Here is a 15,419-nt window from a genome sequence, read left to right on the forward strand (position 1 = left end):
TATTCTTGGCACCATTGCCAAAGATCTGTTGGTCGAACATGCTTGAACATGTTTTTATGACCCTAGGTCTTTTGTGGATATGAATATAATTTTTAGTATTATTTTTCTATTGCTATAAAAGTATCATTGGCCTTTTGGCAGGGATGGTGTTGAATGTGTAGTTACCTTAAGTATCAGGAGCATTTCAGCAACACACAATATCCCAGTCCATATATCCAAAATGTCCTTCCATGGCTCAGGGAGAGAGTATGACTTGCACGCATGAGGTCTGGGTCCCAGCCATTTGGAAAAAGAAGAGATGTCTTTCTATGTATTTGTTTCTTCTTTAAATTTCTTTCTTATTCATATTTATGTATCCTCTAATACCCAAGACCTAATAAATATAAACTAATTTTCAATATTTTATGGTTTTCCGTGTATGAGAATTTTACCTGACTCTCTTTATACTCTCAGACATCTTATTCTTTTGATTCCATTAAAAATAGGATTGTGTTTTCATATCTTTTAGAGGTTTCTTGGCGGTGGTGTATAGCAAGATAAGTGATTTGAAAACTTCTTTTTACAGTTTAATTTACTTTGTGTGCGTGCATGTGTGGGTGTGCAGGTGTCACAACATGGATGAGAGAGTCAGAGGACAGCTTGTGGGAGTCAGTTTTCTTTTTCTACCACGAGTGTCCCAGGGATGGCACTCTTGGAGCAGGTGTCTTTAACTGCCGAGCCATCTCGCTGGCTAAGATGAGTGATTTTGTGTATTGATTATATTTCCTGAAACTTGACTGGATTTATTTTAGCTGTAGGGCTTCCTGAAAGGAAGATCAGATCCTGTTGTCTGAACAGGGATCATTTCATCTCCCCCTTTGTGACTGAGGTACCTTCCTCTTCTGATTGATTTTGATAGGAACTCCAGGCATGTTGAATGAAGGCTGCAGTCATTTTACAGGGCTCCTCATTTAGAGCCTTTCTGGTTTCACTCTTGAGTGTATCACCTGGATGCTTTTTCATATATGACCCTTATTGTTTGAAGGCAATTCTCTTTTCTTCCTTGTTTCTCAATTTCTTTTTTGATCATAGCATGATGTTAAATGTTGTCAAACACAATTTCTCATTGATTAGTATGACATAATGTTGCCCTGTGTGTTTTGTTAATGTGGTGTATACCACTGACAAGTATGGGTTAAACCATCCTTGCATGCCACAGGTCAATCTTTCTTGGCCATTCAATGTATTAATTTTAATAGGCTATATTAAGTTTGTTAAATTTTTATTGAAGACTTTTGCATCAATTTTCTTAACAGGAATTGATCCATGATTTTCTTTCCCTCTGTTTTACCCCCCCCCCCAGCTTGGATATAAAGATAATGATAATCTCATAAAGTAAATCACAGATATTAAAACTAGCAAATAGTTACATGAAAAACGAGAAAAATTTTAAATAAAAGACTAAAAAGAAAAAAACCAACACAAAACAGTGAAGCCAAATTTAGAAGAAATGAAAGATTCTGCATTAGACCATAAGGAAATAAAGTAAAATAACTAATAATTAAAATCAACAGAACTCTTTTTTTTATTAAAAAGATCAAGGAAAAAAGCTTTAATTAGCTGTACTAAGAAAAAGAGAACTGAAGAGAAGACATTGTAATTGATTCCACGGAAGCCTAAAGGATTATAACAAAGTAGCCATTTATGACCAGGAGTTTTTGTTTGTTTGTTTCCTCCAGAGTCATTTCAGATGAATTGTCTTTGAGTTCACTTATTCTTTATTTCTTTTTCATGAAGCCAGTGCTTTAAACTCCCTAATGAGTCTTTTAATTGATTCACTTGCTTATTTTTATCATTGATTAGAAAAATCATCTAGAATGTAGCAAGTGTTCAGTAAAATCTTGGAGACTGTATGAGTTAATTCTAGTCACACTGACAGAAGTACCTGTCAGAAACAGCTTAAGGGAAGAAGAGTTAATTTGGTTTCATAGTTTCAGCGCTGTTCAGTCCAGAGTCATCTGGCTTCTATTTCGGGGCCATTGTGGGGCAGAACATCCAGTGGTGGTAGCCTATGGTCCAGGTAGTCAGTCACCTACCTCTTGGAGGACAATAGTCAGAGAAAAGAGGTAATTCTTACACCAAGCTGGCTTTCTTACACCCCTCCCCACAACTGTTTAGTTTACTCATGCACTCAGCTTATGGGGTAGTGTGGCTCATATTCAGACTGGATTTTCCATGCTGAGTTAGTCTTCTGTGGAAGTGCTTGCACACACACACCACACCACAGTATGCCTCCCCAATCTTCTAGATGATCCAAATCCAGTCTAGTTGTCTGTGAATCTTCACCATGAATGACAAAATATAACCCACAGTCAGGACAAAACCAATAGGAACCATCCAGCACTGCCAGGTCATGCTGCCTTAAGGGAGCATCTAGAAGTAACCCGAGGTCTTTTTAGTGTGGTGGGAATACTAGTTAAGTGTATTCCAATCTGGTCTGTATATATATATATATATATATATATATATACATTTCACAAGGTCTACCAGATGTCTGGAGTAAGTGTTCTCCACTTTGCAGGCACTGGACAAGCACTTCTGGTAAATTCATTATCCCATGGATTCTCACAATTACCCTTTAGGTGAGCACTGTGATTATCTCCCTCCCATTTAGATTAAAACCTCATCTGTGAAATGAGCCTGAAAACGCTCAGGCAGTTTGCCTTGTCAGAGGTCACATAGTTGAAACTGCACTGAGCTGGGACTCACATACAGGTTGGTTGGGCCAGGTACCTAATCTCTCACACACCCCAATTATACCATTTCCATGCTAAACTCAATTGCTCATTTTTTCAGATTTCTATAAAATTCCACAGGTGATGACAGTCATTCAAATCCAAAACTTGCATCCAGACTCCAGTCCCTGATGCTCCTCTAAGATTTTGTTTCACTGTTCCTCTGTGGGCTACAGAGATACCAATCATTTTATACTTCCCCATGCCTTCTTATATTATGATTCCAAGAAAGGAGGTTGTTGTATTTATTGACATGAAATCCCACCCCCAAACACAAAATTCTAGTTTAGAGGATTTCCAAATTCATTCACATTCTCCTTGATCCTGTTGAAGTTTTCTGTTGAGTTATCGACCTGGTGCAGGAGTTAGTTTTGTCTCCTTCTTGAGGTGACAGACTCACACATGATAGATTATATAACATCAGAAGTAATTACCCTACAGAGCACCATAATCTCAAATGTATGAGTTCACTGATATAGGAAGACATTCTGTCTTCCCAAGGTTATATGACTTTTTTTTTAAATGTATTCTGGGGTCAAACCTCTGCCTGTTTTTCAATGGTGAGCTGGTCTTGACTGGATTAGCTAATATAAATCTCTTGAACATGACATTCAGCTTATAATTTCTAGGTGTACAGACCCAATGAAATCTATAGAGTTTGAATTGCTAGGCCTATAGCAAACTGATTATTGCTATTTTTGAAATAGCATCTCCATGTCTAGACACTGAACCCAACACTCTCTTTAAACATATGTGGATAAAGGAAGGTGTTTCCTCTGACACTGTTCTATGCAATGAAGCTGTTGCCTCTCTGGATTGGCTTAAAGACAAGAACTTGTCATGAGGCCATGTGTGAATATGGTGAAATCTCCTTTAGGATTCATCATATCCTCTCGTTCTTCTTGTCCTGGTCAGTTTCTTACTTTTTCCTAACCAGGGTGGGAAAAATACTTCAGGTGATCTTAATCTAGAATTTAAGTTCCTAGAATAAGATCCTAGTGGAGCATCCTGTCCACATGGATACTGAGTTAAGTAGGTTTGAAATGAGCGAAGCATTACATGGAGCGTGGAGTTTGCTCTAAACATGGAGATGCATGTCATCACTTGTGGAGCTTTCCAAACTGCTCTTACTGCAGAGAAAAAAAAGTGTCTAGTAGTCCCTGAAGATGAGATATTCCTCCCTCCTTCATGCCATCGTTCCTCTGGTAGTTTTAAAGACATAATCCAATGTTAGGATTGTGGCAAACGATGGACTGCCTGAAAATGTGGGGCAGGGCAGCTCTGTACTTTGTCAAATCTACACTTAATCCAGGAGATAAGAAGAAATATTGGCAATAGAAGTTTTGTGAATGTAACCAAGATACAAATCGCCAATATGATCTAGACCAAAGGTAAACACAGTGTCATGTGATCTAAATCTGACCTAATGCTTGTTTTATAAAATTACAGCCATACAAATTTGTAGGAGTAGTTGGAATTCTCCTTGGGCTGTCAACAAGCTTCCAAATAAACACATGGAGACTTATTATTAATTATGAATGCTTGGCTTTAGTGCTAGACTTGTCACACTAGCTCTTGTAACTTAATTTAACCTGTTTCTATTCATCGACATTTTTCCTTGGGGCTTTTTACCTTTCTTTCATCCTATATGTCCTACTTTTCTGTTTCCTCTCTCTCTATCTGACTGGCCCCTGGTGTCTTCCTGTTTTCTTCTTTTTTTCCTTTGTCTCCCTTTGTCTCTGTCAAGCCTAGATTCCTCCACCTCCTTACTCTCTCTGTCTGGAAGTTCCACTTATACCCTTGCCTAGCTATTCACTTTTCAGCTTTCCATTAGACCAATCAGGTGCCTTAGGCAGGCAAAACAAAATAGCAATACATCTTTACATTATTAAGCAAATGCAACACATCTTGACATAGTTAAACAATGCAACACATCTTTGCATTGTTAAACGAATACTCTGCAATATGTAGGCTCATTGCTCATAGTGGATTACAGAGTTGGGTAGTTATAAGAAAAATAAAATATCCCACAAAGTCTAAATTATTTATTAGCTCTACCTTTATGGAAAAAGCATCCTGACTCTTGGGCTGTACTTCCCTGAGAAAGGCCTTGTAGTAAGGCAACAATTACAGCTACAGGTGACTGCTCTTAGAGTTAAGGGTGTCAGGAGACTGGGTTCCAGGTTTCCTGCCACCACCAAACACAGGCTTTAAAATCACAAGGTATTCCCTTCTCTTTTTGAGAAAGCGTCTAGTGTAGCCCAGCCTGGACTCAAGCTTGCTATGTGGGCCAAGGATACCTTTGCACTACTGATCATCCTGCCTCCTAGAGTGCTATAATTAAAGGTGTGCATCATTATACCAGCTTTCTACAGTGCTGAGGACTTCCTTCATGTTGAGTAGTAACCTTTCTATAGATTGAGCTATCTCCCCAGACTGGACAAGGATTTTGTTGTTGTTGTGTTTAGTTTTTTTTTTTTTTTTTTTTTTTTTTTTTTTTTTTTTTAATATCTAGGCATGTATTTGAAAGGAACTCAAAGTAAATGTTAATGATATGGAATGTGGTCATCCACCCCTAGGAGGGACAGCCAACATAAGGGACATACAAAAGTAAGGGGAAGGAATTAGGATTAAAAAATTCTTTATTGTGTGTGGAGGTTGTGTATGTACATGTCACAGAGCATGTGTGTGGGGAAGAAGCCAAATTTTGGAAGTTGATTATTTCCTTCTGCTACAGGACCTGGGGATCAAGTCCCCTCAAGTTTTCAGGTTGGCACAACACATTCTTTTATCCACTGAGCCATTTCACTGGCCCAGAAATCAGGAGTTTTTTAAAGCTGGAATTTATTTGGAAACAGATTCTGTACAAACCAGTAAACTGAGAATTGTGTTTGTTTTGTTGTGTTGTGTACCCAAGAAACGTTCCATGGTGCAACCTTGTCAGCATTGTTGATGGTTAAAAAGTGTCTGGAAAGAGAAGCCAAAGCAAGGCTACACAAGCCACCAAGGTTCTGCTCAAAGCACAGAGCGCCTGCTGTCTCTGTCAGGAAGGAAATTTTACTCATTGCATATTTCTCCCCTCTTTTGACTCGAAGGTCCTTTTAAAGACACTCTTAACAGATGTAGTGGATGACCCTTTGAAACACATCATGTGTCGAGGGAATATCATTCATTATAATATCTTTTCACCCAGGAAGCAAGACTTAAACTCACATTTTCTGATCCACTTAGTTGATAATATTCTTCTAAAATTTTATTCCTGGCTGGCAAAAAGGAAGATAATTTAATTTGAAGCGAATATATTCTGGGGGACTTGAAATGCTAGTCCCCCAGAATTTGACAGCAGAACAAGACCAGTGAACAGAAAACTCATCTTGCCTTCTTGCTAATATAGGCGTCAGGGAATTTGTAAGCTGGGCCGTCAGTCTTTGCTCTGCAGAGTAATGTCAGCACCATTGATTCTAAAAGGCTGACATTCATTAAGAGAAGGCGGTTGGATATGTATGTAGAAGGGTTTTTGACAAATCAGCCAAGTGTCACCATTCTGTAAGGGATTGCAGAGTGATGCCTTCCAACTTTGAGCTCTTTCTTTAGACTGAATGGCTCTTGTCTCCAGGAAGTGTGTTAAGGGTTGGGTTTCATGGCTCTTCAGGATGGCTGAGTAAGCTTTTTCTTTCTTTCTTTCTTTCTTTCTTTCTTTCTTTCTTTCTTTCTTTCTTTCTTTCTTTCTTCCTTCCTTCCTTCCTTCCTTCCTTCCTTTTTCTTTCTTTCTTTCTTTCTTTCTTTCTTTCTTTCTTTCTTTTTTTCTTTCTTTCTTTCTTTCTTTTTTTTTGTCAGAACTAGACAGAACTTTGGAGATGGAGAGGGATATAAGACCTATTCTGACCCAGATGTGCAGAAACTTGCCTGTTGACTTATCTATTGAAATGTTATATGCATATGCACCTGTTTGCCAGGAAACTTGTCATAACTTATCCCCATTCTACAGACACAGAGAGTGAGGCAAAAGACATCCCATTATTTGTCCATGCAAGAGGGCTCATATTACTTATTTTTCTCACTGCTGTGATCAAATACCTGACAAGAAGCAATCTTCAAAATGCTATCATGAATTTCTAAATACTAAATAAAGAGAAGCAGTTTAAGGGAAGAACAGGTTACTATGGGGATGCTACCATCCCACCATGGTGGAAAGAGTGTGGATTCAAACAGGAATTCATCGTGGTGGTTGACTCAGGAGGCGGCTGCTCACACTGTATCTGCAGTCAGGAGGCAGAGGAAGATGATTGCTGGTACTCAGCTCACTCTTTCCTTTCTACCTAGTCTGGGATCCCGGCCCACAGGGTGGTAGCGCTCACATTTAGGATGAGTCTTCCCACGTCAATTAATCTAATAAGAAAAGCCTCTTACAGGCCCCTTTCCTAGGCGATTCAGGATACTGTCAACGTGATAAGCATAATCTAGCATGGGCCTTCAGGGGAGACGTTGATAAACCCTTCATGGTAAATATGTCCCATACACAGTTATATTGGCCAGACCACTCTTTGTAGGGAGATAAGAGGTTACTAAATCTGGTTGGCTCTTCCAACTCTTCCAATTTTATCCTCCTCTCAGAAGCCCCAGGCAGAGACAGCATAGAGATATGTGTTATTTTGAAAACAAGCACACACCTGCCCTGCCCCCAGATGTGTTTTGAGATTGAAGACTGTGCCTCCTGTGGCTCTCAGTCCCCTCCTCTCTCATTATGGCCCATCCTTGGAACACAATCATTTTCTGTGTTAACCAAAGATGTTATTATGGGGTGCCTGCTCTATAGTCAGTACAGTGTCAGCATATTCTGTGGAGACTATCCATACCCCTCCCCATCCTCCCACCCTTGGGGAATATAACTAGGCCAGAAGAATTCCTCTGGGAGTGACTGTATTAAGTAGAGACATCTATGAGTCTAGGGGGAATTTTTTTTTAGGTGACATTGTCTATAGCTTAAGGCTACATTTGAATCAATAGTTCTTTTACTTCTAGGGAAATAATAGATCTATAATTTGTAAGATGGGAATGCACAGAGGATTTGTGCAAAGGCTTTGGAGAGGCCAAAAGGAGAGACCTATATTTAAAAGTAGAAATAAAATGGAGTAGTACATCTCCTTTACAGTGCTGACATCACAGTGAGATGTTTGGAAACAACTGTTAGTGTTCATATGATCATTGATCAGGAGAAACAACATTTATTTTTCTTCGTGTGTTTGTGTATGCATCTGTGTGTGTACATGCCAAGTGTGTGTAGTGCAGTCATGAGCCACTACCAGTGTGGATGCTGGGAACTAAACTTGGATCATTTGGAAGAGCATGAAACTCTAACTGTAGGGCCATCTCTGTAGTCTCAGTTTAAAGTGGGATTTTGGAGCTGAGGATGCAGCTTGTCATTTAGATTGTTTGCCTCGCTTCCTGTATGAAGCCCATGGTGTGAGCCCCAGCACTGATAGGCCAGCCATAGTTGTCTCTGCCTAGAAACCCAGCACTTAGGGGACAGAGGCAGAAGCATCAAAAATTCAAGGGCACCTTTGGCTATACAGCAAGTTCAAGGCCATCTAGGACATGATTTCTCATCTAAAGTTAGAACTGGCTTACTAACTAAATACATAAATAAATAGGCTTGGCTCTTCACCATTTTACAAACTGGATCTGGCATTTGAATCAGATTTATGGTCAGTACCAAGACTGAGACACATCTTTAATGTATTCCCCACTTTCCTTTTTAGAAAACTTTTTATTGAACTACCACATATCATAGTAAGTACTCAAATGATAAATGCTCAAACTGATTAGTTTTTATAAGGTAAATTTGTCTAAGTACCCTGATTTCCTTCCAGTTTCTGTGATAAAATACAACAACAAAAGCAGCTTTTGGGGGGAAAGGTGTGCTTTAGCTCACACCCCTGTTACTGTGGAGAAGTCAAGGCATGGGGACTTGAGGCAGCTGATTAGATCCAGAGTCATGGGCAGAGAATGAACACAGGCCTGCCAGTGTTCAGCTGGCTCTCCTCATTCAATCTAGGGCTTAGCCCTTGAAATGGGAAGACACATTGACGGTGTCTTCCCACCTCAGTTTCCTCCACTTTCAAGATAGGTCTTTCTCTCTCAATCAAATAAAGAAAAGTCCCTCACTGGCATGTCCAACAGTCTAACCTAATCTAGACAGTTGCTCCCTGAGAACCTCTTCCAGGTATGTCTGGATTGCGTCAAGTTGCCACTTAAAGCGAGCCATCACACCCAGTACCAAGTTCCCAATGCAAAACACAAAGTCATCCAATGGCCAAAGCACCTGTCCTGCTCTCCCGGCATTGCCACCAACAGCGAAAGCCAAGCTGCTGTCCCTACCACCGACAGGACAGTGGCTCAGCCTGACTTGACGTCAGTAGAGCATGAAACTCTTAAGCTCAGGGTCGTGGGTTCGTGCCCCTTGTTGGGTGCAGATATTGGTGAAATTATTAAGACCACTCCACATAGTTAAAGGGGAAGTTTATTTAGTGGTGTAACTTACAAAATAATGGATAGGTAGGTTACAGGGTCTGGGAAAGTTTCTCTGCTTTTGGCAGCAGTGTTCTCTGGAGAACTCTGCTTGGTCTACCTCCAGCGCCCAGGGTCCAGGAACCAAGAGAGCCTGGGCATCTGGATCCTGGTCTTCAGCGTCCTCTCTCAGCCCCGCCCTATAGGCATGACCATTACCGAAGCCTCAATGGGGGTTGGAACTTCCAGGTCAAAGCTGGAATGGCTACCCACTACACTCACACACAGCTTTGTGTGAGCGGAGCTTCTCAAGTCTTCGTTTGTGGGGTTCTGTTTCAGCCAGCTTTATGATTACAGGATTTCTCTGCATTGCTGGGAAAGCCACAGATTGTGTAGTTCCTTTTCTCATTGCCGTAGCAACACACCTGACAAAAAGCAGCTGAAGGGAGAAGGACTTCTTGCGACCCGTAGTTTGATGACATGGTTCCTCACGGCAGGGCAGCAATGGTGCCAGGAGTGTGGGGTGGTGGGTCACATTGCATCAGCGGTCAGGAAGTGGAGACGGACAGCTGCTGGTGCTCAGCTCACAGTTTCCTTTCTCCCTTTGTTTTTTCAGTCTTAGTTTCCAGCTCCCATGGGTCTGCCAACGCACAGGGTGGCTCTTCCTTCTCCAGTTAAACCCTTTTGGAAACACCCCTGACACACCTAGAGATGTGTACCCAGCAACTCCAGATCCACTCACCTTGACAAGAAAAACCAACTCATCTGTTGTTGTTTTATTGTTGTATGGTCCTCCGAGGCGTGAAAGTGATCTGAAATACCCTGATTTGTTTATATGTTTTGCTGTGGGGGAGCACTGTATATTTTTTTCAGGACCTTAAAATTTATCAGATTTATTGTTTTTTTTTTCTAGGAAGAAGAAAGGCATATGAATATAACATCTGTGCACGTTATAAAGAGTTATCTGTGATGACCTTCCTGTCATAACACTAATGCCCTCTAAATATTGTGCTCATAGGTTTTATTTAAGAGCTTAGTGAGTGCCAGAGTAATTCTTCACTTCTCTTGAAGAATTAGTAGGCTCCCTCTTTTCTTTTAATAAGCATGCTTATTTTAGCCTACCTTGTTCTAGAAATAACCAGACAGGTTCATGGATTTTTTTAAGTTGCAAAATTAAATATTCAAAATGTATTGAAAAGGCGAGGCCAAGTTAGAGCTCCTGTAATATCTTCTGGTGGCCACAACAGTGAAGCTTCTTCAAGTGCTAGCTCAACAACATTTCTAGACTCTCTGACTTGGGCCCCAAGTACCTTTGTAACTATCCAACCTGCTATTCTACAATGACAGTCAGATCTCAGTTTAAACAAACTATGTCCAAAGGATGAGAACCAACAGGGTTTTTGGAGGAAGAATCCTGTTCTCATCAAAGTCATATTGTTCTGGAGCATTCTTCAGCAGAGAACCACCTTGATAGCTGTAGTGTAGTTGGTTATATGGTGTGTGTGTGTGTGTGTGTGTGTGTGTGTGTGTGTGTACCTATGGGTGGCGATCAGAGGTGAGGTGTGTAGTGTTGTTCTTCAGGAGTCTTCCATAAGGTCTTTTATTGACTTGGGAATTTACCATATAGAGCAAGATAGCTGGGCTGTGAGCCTCCAAGGAGCTGTTCCATGTCACCATCTCTGAATATAACACACATCAATGAATCTCACCTTTCAGTAGGTTGCTGGTTTATTTTTATTGTCAACTTGATACCACCTAGAGTCACTTGGGAAAAGGGAACCTCAACTGAAGAATTACCCAGGTCAGACTGGCCTTGGCAATATTTATAAGATATTGTCTTGATTGGTGATTGGTGTGGGAGGGTCCAACCCCACTGCTAGCAACACCATCTCTAGTCAGGTCAGTATGGGCTATATCAGAATGTTACCTAAGCATGAGCCAGTGAGCCAGTGGGCCAGTGAGCCAGCCAGCCATATCCCTCCATGGTTTCTGCTTGAGTACCTACCCTGACTTCTCTTAATGGTGGACTTTTCTCTGCAAGTGTAAGCCTAATAAACCTGTTCCTTCCCCAAGTTGTTTTTGCTTAGGGCATTTTGTCACAGCAACAGAAAGCACGTGGGAATGTGTGTGAGTTTTGAGGATGGAACTCAGGTCCTTGAGCATGTGAGGCAAGTGCCTTACCACCAAGCCATTTCCCCCACCCACATGTTTTGATTTGAATCATGCTTCATTGCAGAATGACAGGACCACAGTGGATGGCAGTCCAGGCAAAGGAGTTAAGCAAGCTAAGGAAGGGGCCAGAGCTGGCAATGAATCATTTGAAACCATCTTGGCATATGAGTCCTAGGCTTAAGCTGGTAGTAGATTTTGTGCATTTGCAAGAATGCAGATTAGAAAACTTTTAGGTTGATTCCCATAAAATTGGCAGACACAGGGTAATGCAAATTTTATCAACACATTATGTATCAAACACGCATGATCCACTCCCCTTTTCTCCCAGAAATACTGGGGATTGAACCTAGGACTTCATGCATGCTAGGCAAGTACTCTACCAACCTTCAAATCTGTTCTCTTTAATCCTAGTACCCATTGCTGTGAGAACATAGCCTAAAACATTGTAAAGCATGTGAAATAAAAGGCTCCAAATGTTCACATGACATTGGTCATACTCCTCTTGATTACTCTAATGACAGCTTAGGGTTCCTTGCCTGCTCCACTTATCAAGAACCTGAGAGGCAACATGATTGAAACCCTCACTGAAGAAGCTATGCTTATTTTTATGTTCAAACTGTTGACGGCCACTTCCTTCCCTGCCTGTGTCTCCTCTTCTCTGTTTCTCTTCTGTATCCTAGCTGTAGCTAAAACGAATGTGGAAAAAGAACCCAGAGCACTTCAGAGATAAAAGACACGCTCTAAACAAGATTCTAGAGAACAAAGTGTCCTGGGTAAGGAAGTGATGAAAACTCGCCAAGTGTCTGCTGCTTGTCTCTGCTTCCTCTGCCCTGGGAATAGAGACCTGTCTGCACAAAGGCGCCTTGACAGCTGAAGGAACAGAATGCTCTCCTGGAAGAAAAGGAGAGAGAGAGAGAGAGAGAGAGAGAGAGAGAGAGAGAGAGAGAGAGAGAGAGAGAGAGGAGGCTGCTCCCTCCTCTCTCCACCCCTGCTCTGCACTGAACAATGGCTCCCAGAGGGACTGGCGGCTGGCCGTTGGCAGGTGGCAGAAACACTACTGAGGCTTGCACAAAAAGAGAAACCCCCAATTTTCAGCTTTCAAGAGAAGTGCAGATCTTCTGGCCACAGCCTCCTCAAAGAAGAGGGACTGCTGCAGCCACCAGCCAAGCCTAGCCACTCTGTGTCACAGACTGCTTTTTCTCCAATGGTTCCTGTTCCTTCTGTAGACCGAGAGCAGCAAGAAGGAGGGGAGAGGACAGGGACAAAGCTCTTGACTTTGGCCCCTAAACCCTGTGCATTCTAAATGTGTTTTCTTCCCAGCTACATGGAAATTTATGTCCCAGACGGCTAGTGGAAGGTGCTGCTCACTCCAGAGAGGGTCTCCTCTCCTCAGTTAACCCTTCCAGAAAATTCCACAAAGATCTTCCAGAGATATGTCCCTTAGTTGATTGCAGATCCAATCAAGTTGACAGCCAAGATTAACCACCACAGCGGGGCTCTGGTTTTCCTGATGATTCCTTGTATTCTGATAGAAGATAGGCAAGTCCTGACGGTATGAGAACAATTCCCATCCTGCTCTCAGCCCCATTGTGTAATAGTTTATATTAATTGCCAAATGATGGCATCTAGACTCACCTGGGAGACAAAACTCAGGACATGTCTATGAGGACATTTCTAGGTTCCCTTAACTAGGATGGGAAGGTCCACGATAAATGTGGATTGTTCTAGTTTTAGTCTGTGGTGATGAACATCACAACATAAAGCAACTTAGGGGAGGAAATGATATATTTGGCTTATACTTCCAGGTCACAGTTCAAAACTGAGGGAAGTCAGGCAGGAACTTTAATCACAATCTGTGGAGGAGTGCTGTTTGTTGGCTTACTCAGGCTCATGCTCATCAAGCTTCCTTATATTGCTCAGGACCACCTTCCTAGGAAATGGTGTGGCCCACAGCAGGCTACATCAATTAACCATCAGAACAGTTCCCCCACAGACATGCTCTCAGGCAGTCTGATGTAGGCAACTCCTTTCTCAGGGACTCTAGGCTGTGTCAAGTTGACTAGCAACACTAACTGACGTGGATGGCATCATTTCATAGACTATGTTGCCAGCCCCCAGGGCTAGCTAGTGATGTCATAATCCTGGAGGAGAAGCAACAGCCACCTTATTAAACCAGCATAATCCCTGGCTACATTCTAAATATTCGTCTTTAGAGATAAGTGTGGTCCTCACCCCTCATCCAAGGAAACTCCTCTTTGCAATGGAGACCATTGCAGAAAATCACAACCAATCAAAAGCAAAGTTGCAGAGCCCAGTCCCAATGATACATCTACAAAACAAATTCTATGCCTAAGGCTCAGGGAATACTGCTGAAGAAGGGGCTGAAAAAGTATAAGAGCCAGGGATTAGGAAGTTTGCTGTGAGGTTGTGCCAGGACTTACTCTACATGGACTAGCTCAAAAACTGGGCATGATTTGTTATCACTGAGCAGGAATGAATGCAGAGAAATAACGAACATACTACCACCCACCTCCAGGGGTTTGTGATAACTAAACCGCTCTAGCCCATTCAGGTTACCTGGTAGGTTTCAGAGTCTGTATTGGGTAAATGGATGCTGTTATTATTGGGATAATGGCTGTACAGAATCTGGTATCAGTTACTGGAAAGTCTGTGGGCTTGAAGATGCTAAATATATTATAATAATCTTCAGTTTTCAAAATGTCTAATTGTGTTTTGTGGACCGTAATGGTGTTCAGGGTCAGTGGAGAAGTGACTGAATTCCTGGATTTGAAATCACAGAGGACCCTGAGGCTGTCTACCTTTTTTGGCTTCAAGGGTGGACCAGCACTCAAAATCTTTAGGCAAAAAGAAAGATGGTTTATTTCCACACTGGTGATTATGGCCTGGTAGGAACATAAGAGTTGGGGCCAAAAAGGTCAGATCATCCTACATTGAGTTCTTAGACTTTAAATGTATCACGGAGAACAATAAAGCAATGGCAATTTCCTAACTCAATGCTAGACTCCTATGCATCATGCATTGACTCTTGTAACAATCCTGTAAGGTAAAGCTTGTGTCACATCAGAGTCCAGCTGCAGTTGTCAGGAACTGCTATCCTCCATGAGGTCTTGGAAGGGATAATGGCATTGGAGATATTGCTGTTTGTATTGTCTTCATTTAAAATGAACAATCATTGGTCACTGGAAAATGGCCCTGGTGCTTTATTGTGAAATCATTAATCAGTCTTACTGGCTAAATAACTTGTGTATGTCTGTGCTGGCTAATTTTAGCTGTCAAGTAAACACAACCTAGAATCACCTGGAAGAAAGTCTTAGTGAAGAATTACCTTGGTCAGACTAGCCTGAAAGAGATTGTCTTGATTGTTAATTGATGTAGATGCTTCCCATTGTGGGCAGCAACATTCCCAAGGCAGGATATTCCAAACAATATAAGAGGGGAGAAAGATAGCTAAGAGCGGCCAGCGGAGGATCTATTCATTTATTCTCTCTGCCGTTGACTGTGGATGTGACACTTCAAGTTCCTGCCTTGCTTTCCCTGAAATAATAGACTGTGACCTGGAATTATGAGCTAAATAATAAGCTTGCTTCCCTGCATTGCTTTGTATCAGAATAACATAAATGAAAGCAGAACAATGTTTTACATGGTTTCCATGCACTCTGAATCCATTCAATAACTAGTTAAAACCAACTATGTCCAAAGCACTGAAGCAGAGGAACAGCCTCCTCTAGGGGGCTTGTGTTCTTTGGGGAGAAGTGACTAAGCAGTGCTGAGCAACAGCAAGAGAGCAGATCCAAAGGGGTTTGAAGGAATGAGCATAACCTCTGCTCTGGGATGCTGGGAGGGAGAGCAAGGGTCAGGTGTCTAACCAATCTTCCTGAGGGTGTGTTGTTTGAGAGTGGACGTTAAGAGAAACTTTTTACTAAGTCACTAAACCAATATTTGCAC

This window comes from Onychomys torridus, chromosome 7 (genome assembly GCF_903995425.1).
Source record: "Onychomys torridus chromosome 7, mOncTor1.1, whole genome shotgun sequence".
NCBI lineage: Eukaryota > Metazoa > Chordata > Mammalia > Rodentia > Cricetidae > Onychomys > Onychomys torridus.